Source organism: Tamandua tetradactyla, chromosome 17 (genome assembly GCF_023851605.1).
Source record: "Tamandua tetradactyla isolate mTamTet1 chromosome 17, mTamTet1.pri, whole genome shotgun sequence".
NCBI classification, from domain to species: domain Eukaryota; kingdom Metazoa; phylum Chordata; class Mammalia; order Pilosa; family Myrmecophagidae; genus Tamandua; species Tamandua tetradactyla.
The window spans coordinates 44,710,801-44,738,697 of NC_135343.1; the positions used below are offsets into that span (position 1 = coordinate 44,710,801).

At 39.1% G+C, this 27,897-nt stretch overlaps 1 protein-coding gene across 7 annotated transcripts in view; it reads left to right on the top strand.

Moving 5' to 3' along the window:
- The first annotated feature begins 14,131 nt into the window (after nucleotides 1-14,131).
- Nucleotides 14,132-27,897, top strand: part of ZNF638 (zinc finger protein 638) — an 81,317-nt gene continuing 67,551 nt past the window's right edge. For 4 of the 7 annotated variants that reach the window (XM_077134515.1, XM_077134520.1, XM_077134519.1 and 1 more), the window contains exon 1: nucleotides 14,132-14,240. The gene's annotated coding sequence lies outside the window, so the exon portion shown is untranslated. Of the gene's footprint in view, nucleotides 14,251-17,704; nucleotides 17,782-18,968; nucleotides 19,061-27,897 lie in introns of those variants that run through there. The other 3 variants (XM_077134518.1, XM_077134517.1, XM_077134516.1) reach the window with 3 other exon arrangements.

Genomic DNA, 27,897 nt, shown 5'->3' on the forward strand with positions numbered 1-27,897 from the left:
TTGTTTTCATGTTTTCAATTTCATTTATTTCTGCTCTAATCTTTGTTATTTCTTTCCTTTTGCTTGCTTTGGGGTTAGTTTGCTGTTCTTTCTCCAGTTCTTCCAAGTGGACAGTTAATTCCTGCATTTTTGCCTTTTCTTCTTTTCTGATAAAGGCATTTAGGGCAATAAATTTCCCTCTTAGCACTGCCTTTGCTGCGTCCCATAAGTTTTGATATGTTGTGTCTTCATTTTCATTTGCCTCTAGGTATTTACTAATTTCTCTTGCAATTTCTTCTTTGACCCACTTGTTGTTTAAGAGTGTGTTGTTGAGCCTCCATGTATTTATGAATTTTCTGGCACTCCGCCTATTATTGATTTCCAACTTCATTCCTTTATGATCCGAGAAAGTGTTGTGTATGATTTCAATCTTTTTAAATTTGTTAAGACTTGCTTTGTGACCCAGCATATGGTCTATCTTTGAGAATGATCCATGAGCACTTGAAAAAAAGGTGTATCCTGCTGTTGTGGGATGTAATGTCCTATAGATGTCTGTTAAGTCAAGTTCATTTATAGTAATATTCAGGTTCTCTATTTCTTTATTGATCCTCTGTGTAGATGTTCTGTCCATTGATGAGAGTGGTGAATTGAAGTCTCCAACTATTATGGTATATGTGTCTATTTCCCTTTTCAATGTTTGCAGTGTATTCCTCACGTATTTTGGGGCATTCTGGTTCGGTGCGTAAATATTTATGATTGTTATGTCTTCTTGTTTAATTGTTCCTTTTATTAGTATATAGTGTCCTTCTTTGTCTCTTTTAACTGTTTTACATTTGAAGTCTAATTTGTTGGATATTAGTATAGCCACTCCTGCTCTTTTCTGGTTGTTGTTTGCATGAAATATCTTTTCCCAACCTTTCACTTTCAACCTATATTTATCTTTGGGTCTAAGATGTGTTTCCTGTAGACAGCATATAGAAGGATCCTGTTTTTTAATCCATTCTGCCAGTCTATGTCTTTTAATTGGGGAATTCAGTCCATTGACATTTAGAGTTATTACTGTTTGGATAATATTTTCCTCTACCATTTTGCCTTTTGTATTATATATATCATATCTGTCTTTCCTTCTTTCTACACTTTTCTCCATGTCTCTCTCTTCTGTCTTTTTGTATCTGACTCTAGTGCTTCCTTTAGTATTTCTTGCAAAGCTGGTCTCTTGGTCACAAATTCTCTTAGTGACTTTTTGTCTGAGAATGTTTTAAATTCTCCCTCATTTTTGAAGGACAATTTTGCTGGATATAGGAGTCTTGGCTGGCAGTTTTTCTCTTTTAGTAACTTAAATATATCATCCCACTGTCTTCTAGCTTCCATGGTTTCTGCTGAGAAATCTACACATAGTCTTATTGGGTTTCCCTTGTATGTGACGGATTGTTTTTCTCTCGCTGCCTTCAAGATCCTCTCTTTCTCTTTGACCTCTGACATTCTAACTAGTAAGTGTCTTGGGGAACGCCTATTTGTGTCTAATCTCTTTGGGGTGCGCTGCACTTCTTGGATCTGTAATTTTAGGTCTTTCATAAGAGTTGGGAAATTTTCAGTGATAATTTCTTCCATTAGTTTTTCTCCTCCTTTTCCCTTCTCTTCTCCTTCTGGGATACCCACTACACGTATATTTGTACGGTTCACATTGTCCTTGAGTTCCCTGATACCTTGTTCAAATTTTTCCATTCTTTTCCGGATAGTTTCTGTTTCTTTTTGGAGTTCAGATGTTTCATCCTCCAAATCACTAATTCTATCTTCTGTTTCTTTAAATCTGTCGTTGTAGGTATCCATTGTTTTTTCCATCTTTTCTACTTTATCTTTCACTTCCATAAGTTCTGTGATTTGTTTTTTCAGTTTTTCTATTTCTTCTTTATGTTCAGCCCATGTCTTCTTCATGTCCTCCCTCAATTTATCGATTTCGTTTTTGAAGAGGTTTTCCATTTCTGTTCGTATATTCAGCATTAGTTGTTTCAGCTCCTGTATCTCATTTGAACTATTGGTTTCTTCGTTTGACTGGGCCATATGTTCAATTTTCTGAGCGTGATCCGTTATCTTCTGCTGGCGTCTGGGCATTTAGTCAGATTTCCCCGGGTGTTCGACCCCACAGGTTGAAAGATTTTTCTGCGCAGTCTCTGGGTTCTGTTCTTCCTATCCTGCCCAGTAGGTGGCGCACGTGGCACACGCCTGTCTGTGGGTTCCACCAGCGAAAGTTGCTGTGGGTCCCTCAACTCTGGAAAACTCTCGCCGTAGGGGAGGTTCGGCAACCGAAGCGTCTTGGAAGAATGCCAGCCGGCCCGGGGTTCCAAACGCGGGGAGGGTCGCCGGCTGTCGCAGCACAGGAGAGCGTCCGGCCAAATTAGCTAGTCGACCCGGGGCACCAAGCGTGGCGGGAGGGCGCCAGCTGTCGCAGCCCGGGAGAGTGCACTGCTCCCAGCCGACGGGGGAGTCACGTGTTTGGAAGGGATCCCCCGGTCACTGTTCTCCGCAGTCTGGGGATTTCCGACCCAACTATCTCAGTTGTTCCGGGGGGCCTCGTGTGGTGGGGGCACCAGCCGCCGCGGCCTAAGGGGACCGCCTGTCCAATTCTACCAGCTGGCCTGGGAAGGTGGAAGGGAGGGACTCCGGTCGCTTGCTGTCCCACCCAGGAAAGCCCGTGCCCCTTGGTGATCTCACCGGAGCTGGTTCTCCCAGATAGTCAGCCGTTCCAGGATGGGGTACGCTGTCCCTTTGATCTCCCTCGTGGCTCCGGGAGCTGCTCTGTATTATCTCCACTCCCCCAGTAGTTGTTCTGGAGGAGGAAAGGTGAGGGCGGCAAGGCTGTCGAGGCTGGTGGCGGAGGAGCACGGTGAAGGCGGGGAAAGAGGGCACCGTGTTGGTTGGAGAGCAGCCGGAGCAGGAGGGGGAGGAGGGGGAGAGAGGGGGTAGGGAGGTCGGGCGGCTCGGCTGCTGCGGGGCGCGTGCGCCGCGCGGCGGTCCGGGGGAGAAAGAGAGGGGGTAGGGAGGTCGGGCGGCTCGGCTGCTGCGGGGCGCGTGCGCCGCGCGGCGGTCCGGGGGAGAAAGAGAGGGGGTAGGGAGGTCGGGCGGCGCGGCTGCTGCGGGGCGCGTGCGCCGCGCGGCGGTCCGGGGGAGAAAGAGAGGGGGTAGGGAGGTCGGGCGGCTCGGCTGCTGCGGGGCGCGTGCGCCGCGCGGCGGTCCGGGGGAGAAAGAGAGGGGGTAGGGAGGTCGGGCGGCTCGGCTGCTGCGGGGCGCGTGCGCCGCGCGGCGGTCCGGGGGAGAAAGAGAGGGGGTAGGGAGGTCGGGCGGCTCGGCTGCTGCGGGGCGCGTGCGCCGCGCGGCGGTCCGGGGGAGAAAGAGAGGGGGTAGGGTGGTCGGGCGGCTCGGCTGCTGCGGGGCGCGTGCGCCGCGCGGCGGTCCGGGGGAGAAAGAGAGGGGGTAGGGAGGTCGGGCGGCTCGGCTGCCGCGGGGCGCGTGCGCCGCGCGGCGGTCCGGGGGAGAAAGAGAGGGGGTAGGGAGGTCGGGCGGCTCGGCTGCCGCGGGGCGCGTGCGCCGCGCGGCGGTCCGGGGGAGAAAGAGAGGGGGTAGGGAGGTCGGGCGGCTCGGCTGCCGCGGGGCGCGTGCGCCGCGCGGCGGTCCGGGGGAGAAAGAGAGGGGGTAGGGAGGTCGGGCGGCTCGGCTGCCGCGGGGCGCGTGCGCCGCGCGGCGGTCCGGGGGAGAAAGAGAGGGGGTAGGGAGGTCGGGCGGCTCGGCTGCCGCGGGGCGCGTGCGCCGCGCGGCGGTCCGGGGGAGAAAGAGAGGGGGTAGGGAGGTCGGGCGGCTCGGCTGCCGCGGGGCGCGTGCGCCGCGCGGCGGTCCGGGGGAGAAAGAGAGGGGGTAGGGAGGTCGGGCGGCTCGGCTGCCGCGGGGCGCGTGCGCCGCGCGGCGGTCCGGGGGAGAAAGAGAGGGGGTAGGGAGGTCGGGCGGCTCGGCTGCCGCGGGGCGCGTGCGCCGCGCGGCGGTCCGGGGGAGAAAGAGAGGGGGTAGGGAGGTCGGGCGGCTCGGCTGCCGCGGGGCGCGTGCGCCGCGCGGCGGTCCGGGGGAGAAAGCGGCCCCTGTTTTCTTATAAGCATTTTCTAAAGGTGACCATACCATTTTTGTTCTTTTGTTTCTGGCTTATTTTGTCACACCAAATGTCCCACGTGTTCATTCACATCATTGCATGCCTCATGACTTTGTTCCTTCTTGTAGCAGCACAACATTCGTTCATAAATACACACCGTCATTCGCCAATCTACTTCTCCATCAGTTCATCCTTCAGCCACCTGTAATCATCAGACATCATGTAGAGGGCCCAAAGCCCACAGCCCATCAACATTCTCAATTTTAGATAATTTCATTGTTCCCAAGAGAAAGAAAAACAATAAACATACACTCACCAAATAGAAAATCTAAACCTCCTCTTAACTTTTGTCCCTCCCTCTGCTGTTGCTGTGGTATGCTGATGGTTTCCTTTTGAACACAGCTCATAGCATGCAATAGCAGTTTTCTCCCTGTACCCTGGACTTAAACACTCTTTGTACAAGATTCATATCTTTGAAGTAATTCTTGCAAAAACTAATTTGTATTTATAATGTTAATCAGTGGGACACTTAGGTCTATACAATCCCTTTGAATCTTGTTCATCTTCGACATGGTAATATTACTTATAGACCCACTAGAGAACCACCTTCACTCCTATCTATTCCCTTACATTGGAGTTCAACCTCATTAGCTAATGATTCACCCATCTCTAGCTTCTATGTATCTCTAAGTTCCCTATATTCTATATTATAAGCCTCTGATTATACCTTTATGCTGGTCATAAAAGTAGAACCACACAGTATTTATCCTTTTGTGTCAGGCTAATTCCACTCAGCATTATGTCCTCAAGGCTCATCTATCTTGTCATGTGCTTCAGGACATCATTTTGTCTTACTGCTGCATAATATTCCATTGTATGTATATACCACAGTCTGTTGATCCACTCATCTGTTGATGGGCTTTTGGTTTTTTCCATCTTTTGGCGATTGTGAATGATGCTGCTTTGAACATCGGTGTGCAAATGTCTGTTTGTGTCGTTGCTTTCAGCTCTTCTGGGTATATATCAACTAGTGCTATTGCTGGGTCATAGGGCAGCTCAATATTTAGTTTCCTAAGGAACCGCCAAACAGTCTTCCATAGTGGCAGCACCATTATACACTCCCACCAGCAGTGCAGAAGTGTGCCAGTTTCTCCACATCCTCTCCAACATTTATAGTTTCCTGTTTGTTTAATAGCAGCCATTCTTATGGTGTGAAGTGGTATCTCATTGTAGTCTTGAGCTACATTTCCCTTATAGCCAATGAAAATGATTATCTCTTCATGTGCTTTTGAGCCATCTGTATTTGCTCTTCAGAAAAATGCCTATTCATATCTTTAGCCCATTTTATAATTGGGCTGTTTGTTCTTTCGTTGTTGAATTGTATGATTTCTTTGTATATACAGGAAATCAAATCTTGTCTGATATATGATTTCCAAATATTTTCTCCCATTGACTTGGCTGCTTCTTCACCTTTTTGACAGTCTTTTAAGGTGCAGAAGTATTTGATTTTGAGCAGTTCCTATTTATCTGTTTTTTCTTTGTTGCTTTTGCTTTGGGTATAAACTTTAGGAAGCTACCTCCTATTACTAGGTCTTGAAGATGTTTCCCTAAATTTTCTTCTAGAAGCTTTATGGTGCTAGTTCTTATATTTAGGTGTTTGATCCACTTTATGTGTAGGATGTAAGATAGGGGTCTGCTTTCATTCTTTTGACTATTGATATCCAATTCTTCCATGTCCAATTATTGAAAAGACTATTTTGCTCCAGTTCAACAGATTTTGGGGCCTTGTCAAAAATCAGTTGACCATAGATTTGGTGGTCTATTTCTGCACTCTTGATTAGATTCCATTGGTCAATGCTTCTGTCTTTGTGCCAGTACCATGCTGTTTTGACCACTGTGGCTTTATAGTAGGTTTTAAAGTCAGGGAGTGTTAATCCTCTCACTTTGTTCTTCTTTTTAGGATGATTTTAGCTATTTAGGGTCTCTTTCCCTTACAGATGAATTTGGTAGTTAGCTTTTCCAAATCTTCAAAGTAGGTTGTTGGAATTTTGATTGGTACTGTGTTGATTCTGTAGGTCAATTTGGGGAGAATTGACATCTTAACTATATTTAGCCTTCCTATCCATGAGCAGGGAATGTCTTTCCACCTGTTTAGATCTCCTTTGATTTCTTTTAGCATTGCTATCTAGTTTTCTGTGTACAAGGCCTTTACATCCCTAGTTAAGTTCATTCCTAAGTACTTGATTCTTTTAGTTGCTATTTTGAATGGAATTTTTTCCTTAACCGACTCCTCAGCTAGGTCATTGATTGTGTATAGAAATGTAACTGATTTTTGCACATCAATTTTATATCCTGCCACCTTGCTGAATTTGTTTATTAGCTCAGTAACTTTGCTGTAGATTTCTCAGGATCTTCCAAGTATAGCATCATATCATCTGCAAAAATGAGAGTTTTACTTCTTCCTTTCCATTTTGGATGCCTTTTATTTCTTTGTCCTGCCTGATGGCCCTAGCGAGAACTTTTCACACAATGTTGAATAATAGTGGTGACAGTGGACATCCTTGACTTGTTCCTGATCATAGGGGGAAAGCTTTCAGTCTCTCTCCACTGAGTATCAGTTTTTCATATATTTCCTTTATCATATTGAGGTAGTTACCTTTGATTCCTATCTTTTGGAGTGTTTTTATTAGAAAAGGATGCTGAATTTTGTCAGATGCTTTTTCAGCATCAATCAAGATGATCATGTGATTTTTCCCTTTTGATTTGTTAATGTGCTGTATTACATTAATTGATTTTCTTGTATTGAATCATCCTTGCATTCCTGGTAAAAACCCCACTTGGTCATGGTGTATAATTTTTTTAATGTGTTGTTGGATTCTATTTGCTAATATTTTATTGAGAATTTTTGCATCTATGTCCTTTAGGGAGATTGCCCTGTAGTTTTCCTTTATATATATATACATATATATATATAGCATCTTTACCTGGTTTTGGTATTAAAATGATATTAGCTTCATAAAACGAGTTAGTTAGAGTTCCTTTTTCCTCAATGTTTTGGAAAAGTTTGAGCAGGATTTGTTTTAGTTCTTTTGGAAATTTTGATAAAATTCCCCTGTGAAGCCATCTGGCCCTGGGCTTTTGTTTGTAGGAAGATTTTTTATCTCTTTACTTGTAATTGGCTTGTTGAGATCTTCTGTTTCTTCCTGAGTCAGTGTAGCTTCTTCCTGAGTCAGTGTTGTGTGTCTCCAGGAATTTGTTCATTTCATCTAAGTTGTCTAGTTTGTTGGCTTATAGTTTTCATAGTATGCTGTTATGATTTTTTTTTATTTCTTCAGAGTCTGTGGTAATGCACCCCTTTTCATTTCTTATTTTGTTTATTTGCATCCTCTTTCTTTTTTTTTCAGTCTTGCTAATGGTCCATCAATTCTATTGATTTTCTCAAAGAACCAACTTTTAATTTTATTGATTCTTTCTATTGTTCTTTTGTTTTCCAATTCATTTATCTCTGCTTTAATCTTTGTTATTTCTCTTCTTCTATTTGCTTTGGGGTTAGTTTGCTGTTCTTTCTCAAGTTCCTCCAGGTGTGCTGTAAGTCCTCGATTTTTGCTCTTTCTTATTTTTTAATATAGGCATTTAAGGCAATAAATTTCCCTCTCAGCACAGCCTTTGCTGCATCCCATAAGTTCTGATTAGTTGTATTCTCATTTTCGTTCATCTCCAGATAGCTACTGATTTCTCTAGCGATTTCTTCTTTGACCCACTCATTGTTTAAGAGTGTGTTATTTAATCTCCATATATTTGTGAATGTTATTCTTCTTTGGTGGTTATTGAGATCCAGCTTCATCCTACTGTGATCAGAGAAAGTGCTTTGAATAATTTCAATGTTTTTAAATTTATAAAGACCTGTTTGTGCCCCAACATATGATCTATCCAGGAGAATGATCCATGAGCAATAGAGAAGAATGTACATCCTTGTGCTTTGGGGTGCAATGACCTAAATATGTCTTTTAGGTCTAATTCATTTAACAAGTTATTTAACTTCTCTGTTTCCTTGCTGATCTTCTGTCTGGTTGTTCTATCTATAGAGGAGAGTGGTGTATTGAAGTCTCCTACTATTATTGTTGAAACATCTATTGCCCTCTTCGGTTTTGCCAATGTCTGTCTCATGTAATTTGGAGCTCCTTGATTGGGAACATAAACATTTATGATTGTTAATATCTTCTTGTTTAATTAGTTGACCTTTTAATTAGTGTACAGTGTCCTTCTTTGTCTCTTATGATGTCTTTACATTTAAAGTCTATTTTGTCCGATATTAGTACAGCTGCTCCTGCTTTCTTTTGGTTACAACTTGTATGAAAAATCTTTTTCCATCCTTTCACTTTCAATCTGTTTATATCCTTCTGTCTAATATGAGTCTCCTGTAAGCAGCATATAGCTGGATTGTGTTTCTTAATCCATTCTGCCAATCTATCTTTTAATTGGTAAGTTTAGTCCATTAACATTCAAAGTTATTACTGAAGAGGCGTTTCTTGAATCCACCATCTTATCTTTTTATTTTATTTGTCAGTTCTATATATTCTTTTCCCTGTTTCTCTTTGTATTCTTTAAATTACCCTTAGTGGTACTCTTCAATTCTGTGCCCTACTCCAGCCCTTCGTCTCCTGTCATTTTTTTTTTTTTTTCAGCCAGCAGAACTCCTTTTGTGTTTCTTGTAGGGCCGGTCTCATGTTGACAAGTTCTTTCAGGACTTCTTTTCCTATGAAAACTTGAGTCTCTCCCTCAGTTTTGAACGACAGTTTTACTGGGTACAGAATTCTTGTCTGGAAGTCTTTCTCTTTCAGGATCTTGAATATATCATACCGCTACCTTCTCGCCTCCAGGGTGCTGTTGAATAGTCTGAACTCAGTCTTACTTGGTTTCCCTTGTATGTAGTAGAATGTTTTTCTTTTGCTGCTTTCAGGATTTTCTGCTTCTCCAACTTTTGACAGAATGACTAGTATGTGCCTTGGGTGGGAAGTTTTCCCCCATTATATCCTTATCTGCTCTTCCTAGTCCTTTACTCCTCTCTTCTCCTTCTGGAAACACCAGTGATTCTTGTATTAGTTAGGGTTCTCTAGAGAAACAGAATCAACAGGAACACTCGCAAATATAAAATTTATAAAAGTGTCTCACGTGACCCCGGGAACGCAGAGTCCAAAATCCGCAGGGCAGGCTGTGAAGCCACAATTCCGATGGAGGGTCTGGATGAACTCCACAAGAGAAGCTCGCCAACCAAAGCAGGAAGAAAAGCCTGTCTCTTCTGAATCCTCCTTAGAAGGCTTTCAGTGGTTATATTAAGCACGACTCATTGCAGAAGACACGCCCCTTTGGCTGATTACAAATGGAATCTGCTGTGGATGCAGCTGACATGATCATGATTTAATTCTATGAAATGTCCTCATCACAACAGACAAGCCAGCACTTGCCCAATCAACCAAACAGGTACCACCACTTGGCCAAGTTGACCCATGAACCTGACCGTGACTATTCTTATATTTGCATGCTTTGTTTTGTCTACCATTTCCCTAAGAGCCCATTCAATTTTTTCCATCTTTTTTGCCATTTACTGTTTTGAGTCTTCAGAGTCAGTTTTCCTGTCCCCTATATCATTTATTCTTTCCTCTGTCTCTTCAAATCTGGTGTTGTGTGCCTCTCGTATGTTCTCTATTTGGTCAACAGAGTCTTTAAACTCTGTGATTTCCGCTATTTTTCTATTTCTTTTTTCAAATTCCTCTTATGCTCTTCTATTGTCTTCTTGATCTCCTTTATGTTATTTGCTATCCCACTTATTTTATTAAGTAGAATTGTATGTATATCTTTGATTAATTGTCCCAATGTCTCCTCTATTCACTTTTTCCATTCTTTTTTATTTCTGCTTCTCAGACCTGAATCATTCTAATTGTCTTGTCTCTGAGTTCACTGATTCTTTCTTCTGCCAGCTCCAACCTGCTATGGAAACTCTTTAGGGAATTTTTCATTTCAGTAATTATGATCTTCAACCCTACTATTTCTGTTCTTTTTAAAAAAATTTCTATCCCTTTATTGAGATTCTTATATTATTCATTCATCAATTCCTGATTTTCTCTAGCTCTTTCTGCATGTTTTCCTTTCTCTTCTCCTTGAGTATAATGAAGATAATTTTTTAAAAGTCTTTGTCCAGTATGTCCAAAGTCTGGCCTTCTTTGCAAATTGCTGTGTTGGCTGGTAATTTCCTTTGGGGATTAGCCCTCCTATCAAGAAGATCAGGAAAGGGAAGTACAGAGTGCTCTCGCCTTTTCTGAGCCTGCTTCTTGTCCCGGGCTTATGCTTACAAATGATTTTAGGAATTTCCCTATTTACAGGAATTTGAATGCCCCCTCTACATCTTGCAAAATAGACTTCCCCTACTTCCTGGGTGCTCTATTGTATGTGTTACTTTCAGGTAATCCTTTGTCCTAGGCTCTTGGATCTAATTGTTTCTTACATTGCTTTAGCTGTCCACAGGCTGCTTCTGTCTGCAGGGCAGATTCTGGGAGGGCGAAACAGAGATGCATTTATTATTTCTGTCTTCCTGATTGACTGGCACCAACATACATGCACTTCAGTATATGCTAGGGGTTACTGTGCTCCTTCTGGAACTGGGTCAAGGACCTATAATTGGAGCACAGTCTGGACCCTACTGCACTGGGGAAGGAGTGGGGTGGGGCCAACCTCTCCTGCCAGTTTTAAAGCTGTATTTTCTTGATTCAGCACTTGCCCAGTTATTGAAACCCTTTAACTGTTCCTGAAGTTTTGAGGACGGATGCTCTGCCTGTTTTTGCCAAAGATTCTGTGAGGGGATGGAACTCTGGAGCATTTTATGCCTCCATCTTAGTCCATAAATCCATTTTAAATATGGGAATTTAATAGTTTTTGTTGTTGTTGTTATTTGTTTACTCAAAGGGACGAAGCATTTCCTTTAAGGGGGGAAAAGGATGGTTTACTCAATATCTGTGCATTAGTCGAGCTTCTCCAGAGAAACAGAACCAACAGAATAAATATATACACACCTTAAGGTTTTTATGATAGGAATAGGCTAATGTAACCATGAGGATTAAATTCTGTAGGGCAGGTCAAAATTTGGAAACTCTCTGAAGGTGACATTGAATTCCCCAGGAGGAGCTGGATAGCTGAAATTGAGATTGAAATTCATTTTGACTTCTGAAATCTTCTGAGTTCTTGCTTTAAGAACTCTGAATGAGGAGACTCTCCTTATTGCTGAGAGCAATCTCCTTTGTTGATTGTAGATGCAATCTGCCTTAGATTTAAGCAACTGTCTAATGATAAAAAACCCATCTATGAAATATTCTTATAGTAACAATCAGCCCAGTTTCTTGCTTGACCAAACAACTGGAGACCGTAATCTAGCCAAACACATGGAATTAGCCATCACAGTCTGGATCCTCATGATTGCCTTTTTCCATCTGAAAGAAAACAAAGTTAGATTTCTACATCATATCATAAAAATAATAAATTTTAGATTGATTAAATATGTAAATGTAATAAAGAAAATTGTGATACTGTAAATAAAAATTTAGGCAACCTAGGAAAATCTTTGGGTAATTTCTGAGTTTGTATGCTCTTAGGGGGTTGGGTAAGGCTTCTTATGCTAAAAAGAAAGCACAGAAGTCATTAAGGAAAAAACTGATATATCGATTCCATGAAAATTAAAAATTTATACTGGCAAAAGGCATTTAGAATGAAATATCAATGGGAAGAAACCAATTGCAATATATTTGACAAAGCGTTAATATTCTTCATATATACAATGAGCTATAACCTGATAAGAAAGAGACAGCCAGCTCATTAGAAATACAAAAAATATGGAAAAGGATTTTTTAGATGAGGAAATGCACATGGGCAAAAGACCTGACAGGATGACCTATCAGAGTCACTCACATCATTCATTCATTTTTTTTTTTTTTGGTGGAGAGTAGTGCATAGGCCAGGAATCAAAAGAATCATTCATTCTCTTAACAAATATTTGCTGGTTTTCTACTTCATGCCAAGCATCAATGCAGGTATTGGAAATAAAATAGTGAAGAAAACAGACAAAAATTCCTGACCTCATAGCATGTACATTCTGCTGGTAAGGCATCTACTGTATTAGCTATAGTAATGTTTGTAGTGGCAGAAAACACTAAAACTGAAAATATCTTCAGAGTTGTTGTATTCGGGACTGTATGGTAAGGTCCTCAGGGGGGACGTGTCTCATTTGATTCTGTCCACATCAAAGTTGCTATCCTCATAATGCTTAAGCAGGTTTATTTAAGCAGTGCTTTCACAAGGGTGTCATTGGGAATATGTTGGTGATGTGGGTACCTTACAGTCAGAATGTTGTGCAATCAAGTCTCCATTCAGAGACAACGCTCAAGATTTGGGGGGAATCTGTCCCCTCTCATGTACCTATTTTCAGCCTGGGTCAGTTACTAGGTGTTTTTTTTTTTTTTTTTTTTTCTTAAAGGGAGTTCAAGCTAATCTTGTAAGAAAGGGTAATTGCCTTATTTTAACTTTTCCTGAAAGTTACATCTCTGCTGAGGTGGTCTTGACTGTGGAAATCCCCTGGCTAGGATTGTATAATACTCTTTAGTAACACATAGTGTCGTCCTTGCCATACCCTTTAGTAGGCTTACTGACTGTCATTAATTTTATAACCACAGTGTGTCTTTAGAGTATACATACCACAAACATTCACCAAAAGGGAATGATTAAATAATTGAGGTGCAGTCATAACATGAATATTATGCAAAAAAAATTTTTTTTAAAGAGAGGATCTATAGTGTTTAGAAATGTCAGTAATCAGAAAAGTGAATAGCAGGCTGTATAAATTTTTGGAAAAAATTCCATTACATGCAAATACAACATGTTTGTATTAACATAAAGAAATGTATGGAAGGAAACACACCGAATTTATAACATTGGTTATTTGAGGGTTTGGAAGAATGTGTCTGGCATTTTCTTTGTTGTTTTTGGCTTGTTGCCCCTAGCAGGTATTGGATTTTTAGTTTGAAATGAATATCCAATAGATATGTTTTTTAAAACAAGGCTTTTCTTTCAACCTTTCTTTTGCTTATTATCATGTGAATAAAAGAAACACACTTGCTTCGGTGCTAGATAAACAATGTGTGAGTCTCAGCAATGGGTAGTGTGATTTGTGTTGTATCAATAAAGCAGGCTTATGAGTTTTACCAGATTTTGCCCAATGACTGAGTTTTTATGTTTATAATCGATTATCCTTAAGAAGTTCTTACACCACAAGGTTTTTCAAAGGTAAAATGAGGATGAAAAATATTTAGCACATAGGTAGTCATTTTTATTGTGAAATGATATTAGAAAAAGGATTTCCAGTGTTAGGATTTTTTTGAACTCCTTTAATTGAATTAAATTCAATAAGCTTTAATTAAATTCTAATTTCCTGCCATTTTGAGTGGCAATGATATATATATCACATCACGGCTATGGGGAAGCAAAAAAAAAAGTAGAAGGGGAAAGGATAGTTAGGCAACATTTTAATCGTACAAAGTATTATAATATCAAGTACCAGTAAAGTATTGCATATATATTTGGGGGGGGGGGTAGGGCATGGGCAGGGATCGGAACCGAACCTGGGTCTCTGGCACAGCAGGTGAGAACTCTGCCATTGAGCCACCATTGCCCTCCCAGTACTGCATATTTTAACGTTATTGAAGGCAAGAATAATCCTGGAAGATTTCATGGAGGAGGTGAGGCTTGACTACTTCATAGTAGTAAATCTCAGAGGACGAGCACAATTTGGATAAGAAAGGAATGGCATAGGCAAAGGCACTGATGTAGGTGCCTGAGTTTTGCAGTAGGGGCCTGAGAACGCCAAACACGCCGCAGCGCCCCTTTCCACAACAAAGCAGCTCTAGCACTTTGCTTGAGCCGCGACACAGTGCGGTGCGCATGCGCGGGAGTGGAGGAGGGCTCGCAAAGGTTTGATAGGCGCGCATGCGTATAGCTTTTTGGAGGCGGTAGCTTCTTCAGCGTCGAGACTGGAGGCTGAGTGCTAAACTGTGTGGGGCGCAGACGGGATCCTGCTGTTAGTCGGGTAGGCATAGGTAGGGCTGTTGGTTTGCGGGGACTGGGGGGCTAGAAGGCGGGAGCCCATAGCGTGGGGGTCCCGAGCTTTTCCCGTGAGATCCGGGCCGGCTATTGTATCTCTGTCGCAGCGGCTGCGCACAAAATGGCGGCGGGCAGACGGCGGGGGCGGGAGGAGGTTGGGGGACCCCCGGGATGGGAAGCGAAGCTTGTCGGCACCGCGGCCGCGTTTATTCACCTCACTGCCCCGGAGGGCCCTGTCGGGCACCCGTGCTGGAAAGCTGCCTTGGGAACCATGCCTGACGCCGCTGCGCTAGGCTGAGGGCCGAGAAGAGCTCTTTTGCCAGGCCCGGACGGCCCTTTCCCCATCCGCGCAGGGCCTGCGGAGGCCGCGCCAGGCCTGACGGCCGGAGGAAGCGGTGCTGAGGGAGCAGCGAGGAAGGAAGTAGCCATTCCCATCGGGCCGTGAAGAGAGGTGGTGGAGTTTGAGCCGAGCGTCTTTCCAAGCGACATTGTGCAAGAAGAGTGGAGAGAAGAACATTTGTGTTTGGGGCTGGAAGGGGGGAGTTGGGATTAAGGGCGGAATGTTACGGTTCGGCGGCTTCTTTGGCGGGTCGGTGTTTCCTGTCCCTGCCTTGTGCAGGTTTGAAAGCAAAGAAAATGTCACCTCTGTGAGGGCTGGTAAATGGCTGTAAGACTCACCTCCCAAATTTCTCAGAGGAATCGCGAGTGTGGAAGATGAGCGATTTGTTTTTGTGTTGATTCCTAGCTTGGATCCCATTCTGTTAAAGGGAAGAAAATATTTCCCACACGTTTGAATCCTTGAGGGCTATTGGGACAGTTAGATCTTTTGTTGTTTGAGGTAATTGCGAATGAGGGAAGACAACGTTATTACAAAATCTTTAATTACATTAGGCAACAAAGGGTGCCTCAAGCCAATTGTCTTAAAATTTGCTGTTAGGAGAAAACCAATTTTAATCCGAATGAGTTTTGAGGAAAAACTTGTTATCAGTATCTAGCGACTTATATTGATTCACATTTTTTTTCTAACCAGTTTTGAAATTGTGTACAGAAAAAAATTCTTCGTTTTTTTTTCACATTTATTTTTCAGGGATGTTGTGGTTGCTGGTTAAAATTTGGAAGTAAAATTGATAACCTGGAAAAAGAAGCCTAAAAAAAAAAGGATTTAAGGACGTTTATGAAAAAATAAACGCGTAATTTACATTACTTCAAAATAACTTTTAAAACATTTAAAAATATATATGTGTTTGACAATATTTCACTTTATTTTGTAGTCCACAAGAGGTTTGTGATATGTACTTTTAAATAATTATGTAGAATCCAAGTGTTAATACACTGAAATATGTCTGACCATTTGTTTTCAACAAATAAGGATAAAGATAAAGCAATGGAAAGAAATCAAAATTTTCTTCATTCATTTTTATGAACTAGATTTCAGAATGTGTTCATGTCACACAATTATTACCTTGAATATTGGTTATATTTAAGTTTGTAATCTCATTTTTGCATTTTGTTGTGGTGTGTACGACAGATACTTTCGTTGAAAGGAAGGTGTCTCACAGTTAGTCATCATTTTGCCCTTCGTGGATGTCCTAACATTTTTCTGTTGGGCATACTTGAGAAGGTGATATCTGGACATTTTGTTTTTATGTAGTGAAAGAAAATGAGAGACAAGTAGTGTAGTGGAAAGGGAATAGGCCTTGGAATCAGAAGATCTGGATTCGAATCCCTGTTTTCCTCTTACTGTTTGTGTGACTTTGGGTAAGTTATTTTAGTTCTTCTGAACTTCTACTTCGTTCTCTATAAAATGGTGAAGTACTATCTGTTTGGGATTATTGTGAAGATTAAGGGACGATGTATGAATTAAGTGATATAATAGGTATTCTTGTTTTTATTACAGATTTTATTAAAAGTTTGAAAGTGCGTACGCAGCATCTTTTGATAGAAACTTGCAACTTGTGGATATCTCCTTTTGATTAGAAAGAAGACGCTTAAAAGACTTTAGACAAAATAGAGTTTCAAAGCTGAAAAGTCATCTTTCATTTTTTTGTACTTTTGTATACCTTACACATTCCTCTCCTGTAGCACTTACCAAAATATATTATAGCTGTTTATTCATGTGATTGCTGTGTTCATCTTTGTTCTGCCCCAGTGCCTGGTATGTATTACATGCTTGGATGTCAGAGTGAATGAATCTAGCTGGTAGTTGGCAGAGCCTAGACAAGAATACCAGATAGAGCTCTTTCTGCTGTGCCGTAATGTATATTGATTGAGGTTTGAATAAATCTGTCCAAATTCTTGATAAAATGCTTTACGTACTAAAAAACAGTGCTTCCAGTATGGCTACTCAGTCACATAGTTTGGACTGTTTTGCGAGGAAACAAACTAATGAATGTTGAAATGTGGTTTAGAGATCCTCCAAACTGAAAATAGTTACCGGTGTTGCTAACATCAATAAGCTCCCAGTTTGTATCCAACTTTTTTTATTCTTTCATTGCTTTAACTTAATTTTATTTATTTCTGTTTGGAGTTTGTGGTTAACAATGAAAATAAAAGGAAAATGGGTATATAGAAGATGAGAAAGGAATGGAAAGGAAATAGGGTGTGGAAAAGATGAGATATAGACATAACACAGCTATAATGTTCAGTGAGGGTCAAGAAGAATGGGTTTTGGATTGAAAAGATGAGTTCAGATAGCATAGGAAAAATAGCTTTAATATATATTTCGTTTTCTTAGTGGTTATTTGGTATACATGTATTCTGGGTGATCATTTTTCGATTCTTGCACCCCTTAAATATCAAATGTGTATTGTTCTAGCCTTCTTTCACTTTTTATGCTTTTTTCCTGCTTTATTTCCCATCATTTTATTAAACTTTCAAATAATTTCTCTATTATTCCTGTTAATCAGTGAATCTTGCTAACTTTCTTTTCTTTTTAATTTCTTTACTTTTCAAATAAACCGTTTTACTATGGAAAATTTTAAATATATGTAAAAGCAGAGGAAATTCTATGAGTCACCCATAAATCTTTATTTCCCAGCTCTCACAATTACCAGCTAATGATTAGTTTTGTTTGTTCTCTACCCATTTTCTAGCCCCAACTATTTTAAAGCAAATCCCATATCATACCAGTTTATCAGTATATAGTTTAGCGTTTTTCTCCCAAAAAATGCTTATCAAACCTAAAATAATAATTCCTAATATCAGTTTGTCAGTATTCAAATTTCCCCAGTTGTGTCCTTTACACATGCAACTTGTAAGTTCTGTGCGTTACAATTGTTGATGTTTCTTGAGTCTATTTATTTATATAATTTATAAGCTCCCTATCCACCTTTTTCCCCTTGCAATTTACTTGTTAAAGAAAAACTTTACTTTCTATACATTATTTAGTTAATATTTTCTTTCTTTCTTTCTTTTTTTTTTTTTTTTGGCATGGGCAGGCACCGGGAATTGAACCCCGGTCTCCGGCATGACACGTGAGAACTCTGCCTGCTGAGCCACTGTGGCCTGCCCTAGTATTTTCTTTTGATGTGAGTTTTAAAATGTACTCATTAATTGCTAGATCTCAGTTTAGGGAATGCAGAGAGATTAAAGTAAGCAATTAATTCTTATTTCTAACACCATATTGTAATTTTCAAATATTACTCGAGTTTTCAAAAAGGAGCAAACACCTACCTGCTTTTTGAGTAAAACGTTTTTAAAATCTAACATTTTTGAGCCCCTTTTGTGTGTCAGGAAGTTATAATTTTGATCTTTACAATAACAGTCTGAGGTGGGTACTTTTTTAATCCCCATTTTTCTCTAGATAAAACAGGCTTGGCTTAACCAGCTTGCTCAGGGTCACGTTTGCAAGCAGCAGCACCAGAATTAAAAAACTGAATCTCTAGGGGTCTAAGTTCTTAAAACAGTATGCTACACTATTCCAAAGCTGAATTAATAGCGTTAAATTTTACTTAATGGGAGTTGACCAATTTTGCATGAAATCATTTTGCTGGCATCCCTCCTAGCAGTGTGAGTATGTTCAGATCAGATACTTTGGAAATTTCCCCAAAGATCAGATTATTGTGGATTACATAATGGGCTAACAGCCAATAGTTAATGATTGAGCATGATAAGAAAACGAGATGACCACATCCAAAAATCTGTTCAGGGCAGATGCTCATTATCATATTGCAGACTTTCTGCCTTTTGCCATACTTGCTGATAGTCCTTTTGATTTAGTATATGATTATGCAGTTGGATAGTCCAAGGTTGAACATAAAATCTTTTTGACTGGATTTCTCTGTCTTTTCCTTCACCCTCTCCCCTTCTTCCTCCACACACACATATACAAAGTTTTTTCCTGAACTTTTTGAGAGTAAGTTACATTCATTATATCCCTTTCTCTACTTCAGTGTGTATTTCCTAAGAATAGGATATTCTCTTTCATAACTGTATTACAGTTGTTAACTTCATTAAATTTAACATTAACATTGATAAAATTCTTTAATCTACTGTCCATATTCCAATTTTGTTAGTTGGCCCAATAATGTGCCTTTTAGTAGTTTTTTTTATTTCCTCTCCAGGACAGGATCAGTCTAGGATCAAGTTTTGCATTTAGTTGCATAAAGTGCCTTTAGTCTTTTTAATTTGTAATATTTTTACAGTCTTTTTTTTTGTCTTTTGTGGAGTTGATATTTTTGTAGAATATGATCTGTTTTGTTCTTTTTTTTAATAGGGCATTTCTCATTTTGGATTTGTGTGATGTTCCCTCTTGATTTGATTCAGATTGTACATTCTTGGCCAGAAAAATCACATAATTTTTGGAAGGTGGGTTCTTTTCAAGGTAACAGATCTGGAGGCACATGATGTCATTTAATCCTTCATGGGTGATGCTATGTTTAACATATTGTCTACTTTTTTCCCCTTTGAACTTTGGGGAGACATTTTAAGATCATGTGAATGTCATGTTCCCCATCAAAATTATTCCACCAGTGTTTCTTACCTGAATCAGTCTTTGTCATGATGATTGCAAATCATTTTCTAACTCCACCAGTTGTTATATATTTACTGCTAGGATTATATTTGTTAGTAGTTCGTTTACATTACTAGTAGGTACTCCACACTTTACTAGAACCGTTCCTTCTGCCCCATTGAGTGACTGATTGATTGATATGAACTTATGGACTCCTGGTTTTTTCAGTGGTTTATTAACTTTATTACTATTGGATTCTTTCTTGATATCCCCCATTTCATATTGTATGTCTTTTCTTCCACCCCAAGAACTTTGCAGTTCTTCCTCTTCCCCCAGCTCCACCCAAGACTGAGGATATATAGATCAAATACTATGTTCATATGTTACTTGGGTTAGTTTTCTTTTCCCCCTTCAGTGTTACAGTAGTCATTTAATATATGATTGAATTAGTTTGCTTTCAGTTTTAGATTTCCTTCCCCTTCCTATCCTTGTTGATTTAGACTTTTTAAATGCATATTATTAACATGCTTCCCTGAAATGTCAAAAGTATACAATAAGATATACTCCATGAAAAATCACTTTCCTCTCTTCATCCTTTCTGTCCATTATCCCTTATAGTATGGTTTTCTGTGTTAACTTTCCTTGTTTCTTTTTATAACCATAAGCGGATATATGTATGTTATTTCCCTTTCTTACACAAAAAGTAACATACTATATATGCTCTTCCGTACATTGTGAAGACTTCAGGCTTTTGATTCATTTGGCCAGATTGTTTTATATATGCATAATCGAAGGTTTCAGAAACCCACATTCAATTTCCTTAGGGAAGTGGGAACATTTTCGCCCATGCACTCCATGAATGAAGTCAAGTTACAGGGAGAGCAATGATGTATTTAGGCTTGAGGAATAATTGAAGCTGGGTATTAAATGTCGTTGGTATTGTTTTATTTATCTCTTAGCCCTGCTTACCTCTATTTTACTGGCTCTATTTTGTTTCGGTGCTTGTACTTTCTCACTAGACGGTAAGTATGGCTGTCAATAGCATTTGAGGTATCTACAACATTTTCCACTTTCCTCATTTATAGTAAAAAAGGTCCCATTTTCCTAATTACTTCAGTACAGATCAGGTAGTTTCTCTTGGACTACTCCATTTATTGGGGATAGGGAGTTTAGCAGGGCCGCTAGTGCACATCTCCAGAGAGGCACCACTGACAGTGGATGCAGTGCTGTGTTATGGAGATACCCATTTATGTATGCAGTGCATATGCTCTTAAAAAAGGGAAATTAAAAGGCCTATTTGTGTCACTATACTCACATACCCCTTTATCAAAAAGTTGTTTTTCTCAAAATAACAGTATTAAGTCACTGCTCTAATGAGGTGATTACTGTAAGGGCTGTCATGAAGATTTCTTCCTGGCATTGTGCATTAGCGATTAATCTTCCATTTTCAAATCTGAAATCATGATGTTTGTCAACCTTTCTAGATGGCAGTGAAGTTTGTGATATCTTTCATAATGCCAAATATGTTTCTAATTGTCTTCCTATTTTTGTTTTCTGATTTTTTGATCATTTCCTTGAGGGTACTACATTTCGGAATTTTACGTTTGATTGGTACTGTGGCACTTTCAGCATTGTGATTTGCCTACTTTTTATTAGACATGAGGGGACAAGAATAATGATAGAAAAAGAATTGACTAAGTGAAATCTGTCTACATGATAGTCGAGATTATAAGATTGCCACTTAACCTGGGGAAAGGAAAGGATTGCATGTTCGTATTTGTGACTGAGTTTTCACAGAGGGACTCGTACTAACCAGTGTAATAACTGCATTTTAAAATACCAAAATGGTTTTATATATTCTGAGACAAACAGTGCTTTAAGAAAGCAGCACTAAAGTGTATAGATATATACCAAGAAAAATAATGTTGGTGATGGTTTTTCCTTTTTGGTAGGTATAGAAAATCCAGTTCTTTTCTGCATATTATGAGGGTGGTTTTCTTTCTTTCCTTATAATATGCATGTAGTTTTAGAATTAGTGTTAAAAAAGCTACAAATTTACGCTTTAAATAGCTGAAATATAGTATGGAAAGAACACTCAGGAAATGTAGATTTTATGTGATCTTGCTGTTTGCTTCCTGGTTGTGTTCTAAGGCTTTACTTTTAGTTTATTCTGGGCTTCCCTCCCTTACAGGGTTGTGGCAAGGTTCAAATGAGATAGTGAACATGAAGGTGCTTTGTAAACCATGACACGCTATCACGTCTAAGTGCAGAGTTTGATATAAATCTTTTCATTATGATGAATTTAAGGGAGCCATTAGGATCAGCTGGCTAATTTTTCGTGATTCTGTTGGATTCTGAGACATTTCTATTCTATCTGTAAGGGTAAATTAAGGGTTCCTTTTCTTCGTGAAAAACTACATCAAAATGATAGGCAGTTATTGGTTGTCCATGGTGGTGAACATCTCAGATTCATCAAGCCATTTCTTCATGCCTGCCTCAGGAACCCAGTTTCCATTAAGTGCTTCCGAAATAATTTTTATGGTTGACACTATATTGAATTTTTTTTTGTTTTAGAGTGGTGTGTTCTAGTTCTTAAAAGGACATAAAAGAGTTTTTTACTGCTATTTGTCAGAATAATGAAAGTTTTTTAAGGAGCTAAGAATGTTTGTGACTTTTGACCATTAAATATTAATGGTCTGTTTTTGAAGAATATTAAATACAGAAAAACAGAAATGCCAATTGAAAATAGCAGATATATGTTATAAGTTTGTACCATGACGTTTGGTACATGTCCACAAACAAAATTAGAAGGAACTATATCAAAATATTATTTTACTCTGGGTAATGATTTTATCCTGTACGTTTTATTCTTTCATATAATAAGTATATATTATGTAGTTAGGAAAAATTTTATTTGAAAGAGTTAATACTACTTAATTGCAGTTGTTTTCAAAGGAGTCAATAACTTAGATCTCAACTCAGGTTTTTCCCGGTTTGTTTAATGATTTCATAAATTGGCTATGCATGAATTCCTCTAGATGAACAAACCTCTTTATGATTGAAGCTCCTGGGGCTAAATGAAAAATGCTTTATAATGACTGTCTTAATTTGATTGTTTTCCAGGTTCTAATGCCAAATTTACTCTTGTTTTATGATTCCTGTTTCTTGTCATAGCGTTTTCAGGTTATATTGGTGTCATTCTCAAAAAGGGGATTTTCTTTGGTGTAGTATAACCTAATTCTTAATCAGAGCTTATTCTGCTTAATTTTCTTTTCTTCATTTCACATGTTAACTTCTACCAAAAGGTAGATTGAAACAGAAAAAGTGAAATGTATAACTGTTTAATAACTGATAAAAGGTTAGGTAGGAAGGGAGAGCATAGGGAATGAGATTTTAGACTTAAATCTGAATTTGTTATTCATATATTGATAATAAATTTGCTCGTTTTGGCTTTTGTTGGACCTTTGTACAGTAATGATACTAGAAGTCCCTCTTTTGTATCATTAACCTGTAGTAAATAACCCAGTACTGCAAGTGTTCTGTAAATATTTAAGTGAGTTGAATTACTGAATAAAATGTATTTTAATTATCAGTCTACCAGTTTAGAAATGAATTTGAAATTGCATATATCAGTTTCTGCCATGGAATGTGATCAAAGAGATTCTTGTGGGTGGTACCTGGAAAGAATCTTGAGGGATGGGTTTGGTTCAAAGAGGCAGCAGTATATTGGAATCAATAATGCATTGGAGAAATGGATTGATTTCTAATGTTGTGTTAGTTAATTTTTTTTAATTAAAAAAAAAACATAAAAAAAATAAAAAAATAATGCATTGGAGAGGTGAGATAGTAAAGAGATCAATTTGACTTTAGCAGAAGTTTTTAGTTATTATTAGGTACTAAAGTATGAAGGGTAGATTGGAATCAGGTTGTAAATACCTCGTGCCAGAATGATGAGTTTGAATATCTTACAGGCAGTGGTAAAATGGTGAAGGTTTTTATGTAAAGGAGTGATTGCTAAAATAGATGTTTTAAGAGTATTAATCTGACAATGACAGAATAAATTGAAATGGAGACCAGCTGTGGTGTAGAGTGATGAGGGTTTGTGCAAACCATACTGCAGTTGATTCTACTTTGTGTTTCTTGTTGGATTGCCAGCATTTTGACATCTGGTTTGTGGTTTTACTAGGCTATAAAACTCCAGGGACTAGTATAGTGATTGCCATATAATAGGTTCTTTTAAAATATTTAATAAATTGAATGAGAGATTCTGAACTCTTTCTTTTCCACTAAAATTAAAAGAAAAGTGGTAGAAGATTCTGTGGTAATAAAGAGCCTCAGAGAAATTAATGACAACAGTTTACTTAATATATCGCCTTACCCCGCATCCCAGTGGTATACAGGGTTTGGACACTTTTCTAAGAAGGACCGTTCTGACCTACTGATATTAACTATTAAATAATTCTCTCCCTACCAAAAACCAACCAAACAAAAGCCAACATTTAGAGAGTTGAGATGAAGAGAAGTGGTGATAACAGGATAAAGCATTAGACACGTGGCAGTTTAGGAAAGCCAGTAGCTAAAAATTGGATGGGGGAGAGGGAGTGTGGATGGGTGGCAGTCAAAATCACCTAAATTTAGGCTTTGAAGACCTATATTCCAAAGCCATTAAATAGAGTTTCTTAACATTTTGGGGTCATAGACATTTTTGAAAATTAGAAGAACGTTAGATTCTCTCAGTTTGAATTGACCATCCCCTCTACAATCACCAACCCCCTCCCCCTCCAGATAAAACAGACATTTTTCTGGAGTATGGTTGAACATTAATTTTCATCTATAAATTTTAAATGAAAACTTCTCTTTAACCCAAAAGGTGCTGTCATATCTTTTGTATGTGGTTCCTGCCCCTAGCCATTAATAGCCTTGACTTACAATACTATTGTTTGTGCTCTGGGTCTATAAAAAAATTCTTTAGAACCTCTGTTGATATTTTAAAGCCGTATGTAATTCCTCCTAAGTCAATGTAAGCTATATATACAGGAAAATAAGAAAAATGAGAAACTTGAAATACCTTGCTGTGGTGCTTATTAGGAAGTATTCATTTTAAAATCGTTTAGATTGAAATGTAAACAATTAAGTGTTCAGCTATTAGGAATCCTCTTAACCAGAAATTGTCATATTCTTGCATGGTTAAATAACAAAGGTTGTATTTACTGTGGTAAGCATTTGTTCTAAATATCTTGCTATCGTTTGTTACCTTGATTGGGTAAATTTTGTGATATTAATATGTTCAAATGATCAAATCAGTGAATGTCATCCTTGGTGAAACCCCTGGCATTTCAACTTCTAATAGCAGATTTGGAGGACCTGATACTTTCTTTTTTTGTGTTAGAAACTAGCTTGATTTTAGTAATACTAATATGATTATCTGGTCGTTGCATCTTTAACCAACATTTAATTTCTTTATCCTTACGTTAATTTTAAAACTATAGTTAAAATGTTACTAGTTTTGTATTGTGAGTGATTCCCCATTCCCAGTTAAATCAACATTAACGTTTACTAGTTTTGTTTTTATTTATCTTTTGGTAAAATCCTACAGTTAATCTACTTTATTCAGTAAAGTGAAGAAATAAAATTAAGACTAGGGATAAAAATATGTGAAGATAGCAGTTAAGTGCTAATTGAAGGTAGAATGTAAGGAAGAATATTAAAAAACCCTCATATTGTAGAAACATGAAAAGGGAAACTAATAGAAGATTTCCAGCTATATTTAATCGTTTTGGTTTCTCTGATTCTTTTGAGAAATTGCTCCATCATTAAAACTGGCTTAATAACCATGGTACCTACCCAACAAAAGAGTATTGTCAACAGTCATTCACTAACTAGAGTAATATTTATTCTGATATGTTTATTGCTAAGGAGACAGTTCTTTAAATTAAAAAAAAAAATAGCTTGCATTTTTTTAAGCTATCCTGAAAGATCTGGTACTTGATTTTGAAATTTTATTCCCATGGCTTGACTGAGAAAAACATAGATTTCTGTTTTTACTAGGTGTTAGTATTTGCTTTAACTAGTTTTTCCCTGGGGCATCACTGATAGGGCTGAAGTTTAAACAAGAGAAAAGGGAGATAAATTAAGCCACAAAGAAAAGAAAAGGTGTTGATGATGACTTTGCCTGCCCTTAAGTTAGAGTTGAAGAAGTAAGCCTTCAGAATTAGAATTGCAAAAGGGAAGTTTATTATAACACTATAAAAAGAAAGATGAAATATAAATACAAATTTATTTGTAAATGTAAATAGAATGTATTTGTTAAGCTCTTACCAGTGCCTAACATTGTGTTTCATTCTTCTAGTTAAAAACTCACATAATCATAGTGGGAATCCTAATAGAATTGGGGACAGCTGTCAAGTATGTATTAATATATAATAATAATTCTCTTTATTATGTTTTTTTTTTAATGTGCATCCCTAGCAAGACCCACCCTCTAAAGTCTTTTAATGTGATACATCACATATTCAGGAAAGTGGATAAGTCACGTATAGGTACTTGCTATAATAAGGGAAACACACCTCCCTACTTTTGTCACGCACACCACATTCCCAGAGAAAGAATCACGATCTTGTTAAGACTTTGAGCTGTACTTGATGTAGAGGGCAGTTGGCATTCCTGGGATGAAGACTTTTGAGTTATGCTTTAAATGCTCTGTGCCTCAGTTTCCTTTTCTAGAAAATGAGGTTAATGAAAAAAATTGGAATGGAGAGGGGTCTTATGTACTTTCTGGTATCCATAGCTAAAAATAGTGCTCAAAGTGAAAGTCCCGTGGACCTTCTTTCCAATCTGAGGGTTCAGGAAAAAGTTTCTTTGGTTTCTGAGCTTCTTTTTCATCATCCTATCACAGTAACAATAAATGATGTCCAGACGGCCTTTGAGGTCTCTCTCATGAGGGATAAATGGGGCGGAAGGCGACAAAGAGCTGGCCAGTCATCTCACCCTCAGTAGTTGGAGGCCTGTGGCCTGTGTAAGTCTTGTCCCACGTCACAGGGCTCCAGGTGCATGCAGCGAGTAAGGGGGCCGCAACCTAGTCTCCACTGCTGTCTTTCTTTAGCCCTCCTGGTTCAAGGAACAACCCCCCCCCACACACACACCATCTGGAGTTCCTAGGACACTCCCCCACCCTCATCCTCTTGAACCCAGGCCCCAGTGCACTGCGGCCTACCCCAAGCTCTGAGACCCGCCGCCTCCAAGTTGCCTCCATCTCACCTTCCTTCACCTGTGGCCCACCAAGCACACCATCCCCACCCAACTCAACCCAAACCAGAGACCTATGCACCCTTATCTCATGGCTATGACAGCCCATTATTTTTTTTTTAAACTTTTTTATTGTATAATATAACATTTTACATTTTTTATATGTAAAGCAAAGAAAGAAAAAAGCAATCGTTTTCAAAGCACTCTTCAACAAGTAGTTATAGGACAGATCCCAAAATTTGTCATGAGCTACCATATCATTATTTTAGATTTTTCCATCTAGCTGCTCCAGAACATTGGAGACTAGAAGGAATCTTTATTATGTTTTTGTGAGCTAATTTGTCAGAAATTTCTCTGCCAGAATTAAAATGATATAATAGAATGCCTGCCTACCTGCCATGCAGGAGATCCAGGTTTGATTACTGGCCCATGTACCCTTGCATACCCCCCCCCACCAAAAAAAATATATATATGTATATGGTAACATAAAGTGTTGTATAGTTCTGAATCAGTGGATTACTATCTGAAAATGTTATTAACTAAACTAAAATGATATGAAATATGCTAGACTGAAAACTGAAATTAAGGAGTCTTGGATGAAAGGGGAAGTTTTGGTGTGAAAGAAACTTGCTCTTGGAAGAAAAGATTGACAGAAGAGACGTACTGAAGAGATGTGCTTATAATAATGAGTTTCCCAGGATATGAATGCCAAGAGAAACTTTACAACCTCTGGTTAATAGGTCCTGGGATCAGGGTGCTTAATAATGGGCTGAACAGACTTTAGCTAGTCTTCCCAAGAGAGAAGGGAGAGAGGTCTCTCTAGGAGAGTCAGGACTGTTAACTTAGTACTGTCTCCTCGTTATGTTAGAGTTCTTGAGGAAACTAACCATATAGGAGATGTAGTTTTTTGTTTGTTTTCTTTTTTAATGCTTCTAAAAATTGCAAACAAGCTAAAATTCAGCTTATTGATGATAGAAATTCCTTAACTAGGAAAAGGCCCTTAATTTTTCTCTTCATGTATATTCCAGACTGTTCTCTGAAAGGCTATTGTTACCCCCCATCCCCACCCCAACATGGAGGCTCTGGGAATTGAACCTCGGTCTCCGGCATCGCAGGCAAGAATTCTGCCACTGAGCCATAGTTCCTGCCCAAGACTGGTGTTGTAGGACTGATTTTCATACAGTGGCTAATTCAGTTAAACTAGTTATTAAAATGTGGAAATAATTCTTTTCCGATTAGGAAGTGGTTACTGCCACTGTTTTCCTCCATTATTCTGGTCCCTCCCTCAGTGCTAACCCAGCTACCACCTTCTCATGATCCAGTAACTAAAAGGTTAAGAGGAGTGTAGGAACGGGCTTCTTGCTTCTACACTGTAAGGCAAGTTACAGTTCTGTTTGATCATTCCTTGCACTTTACCAGTTACTCAATATTTCAAATATCATCCCTC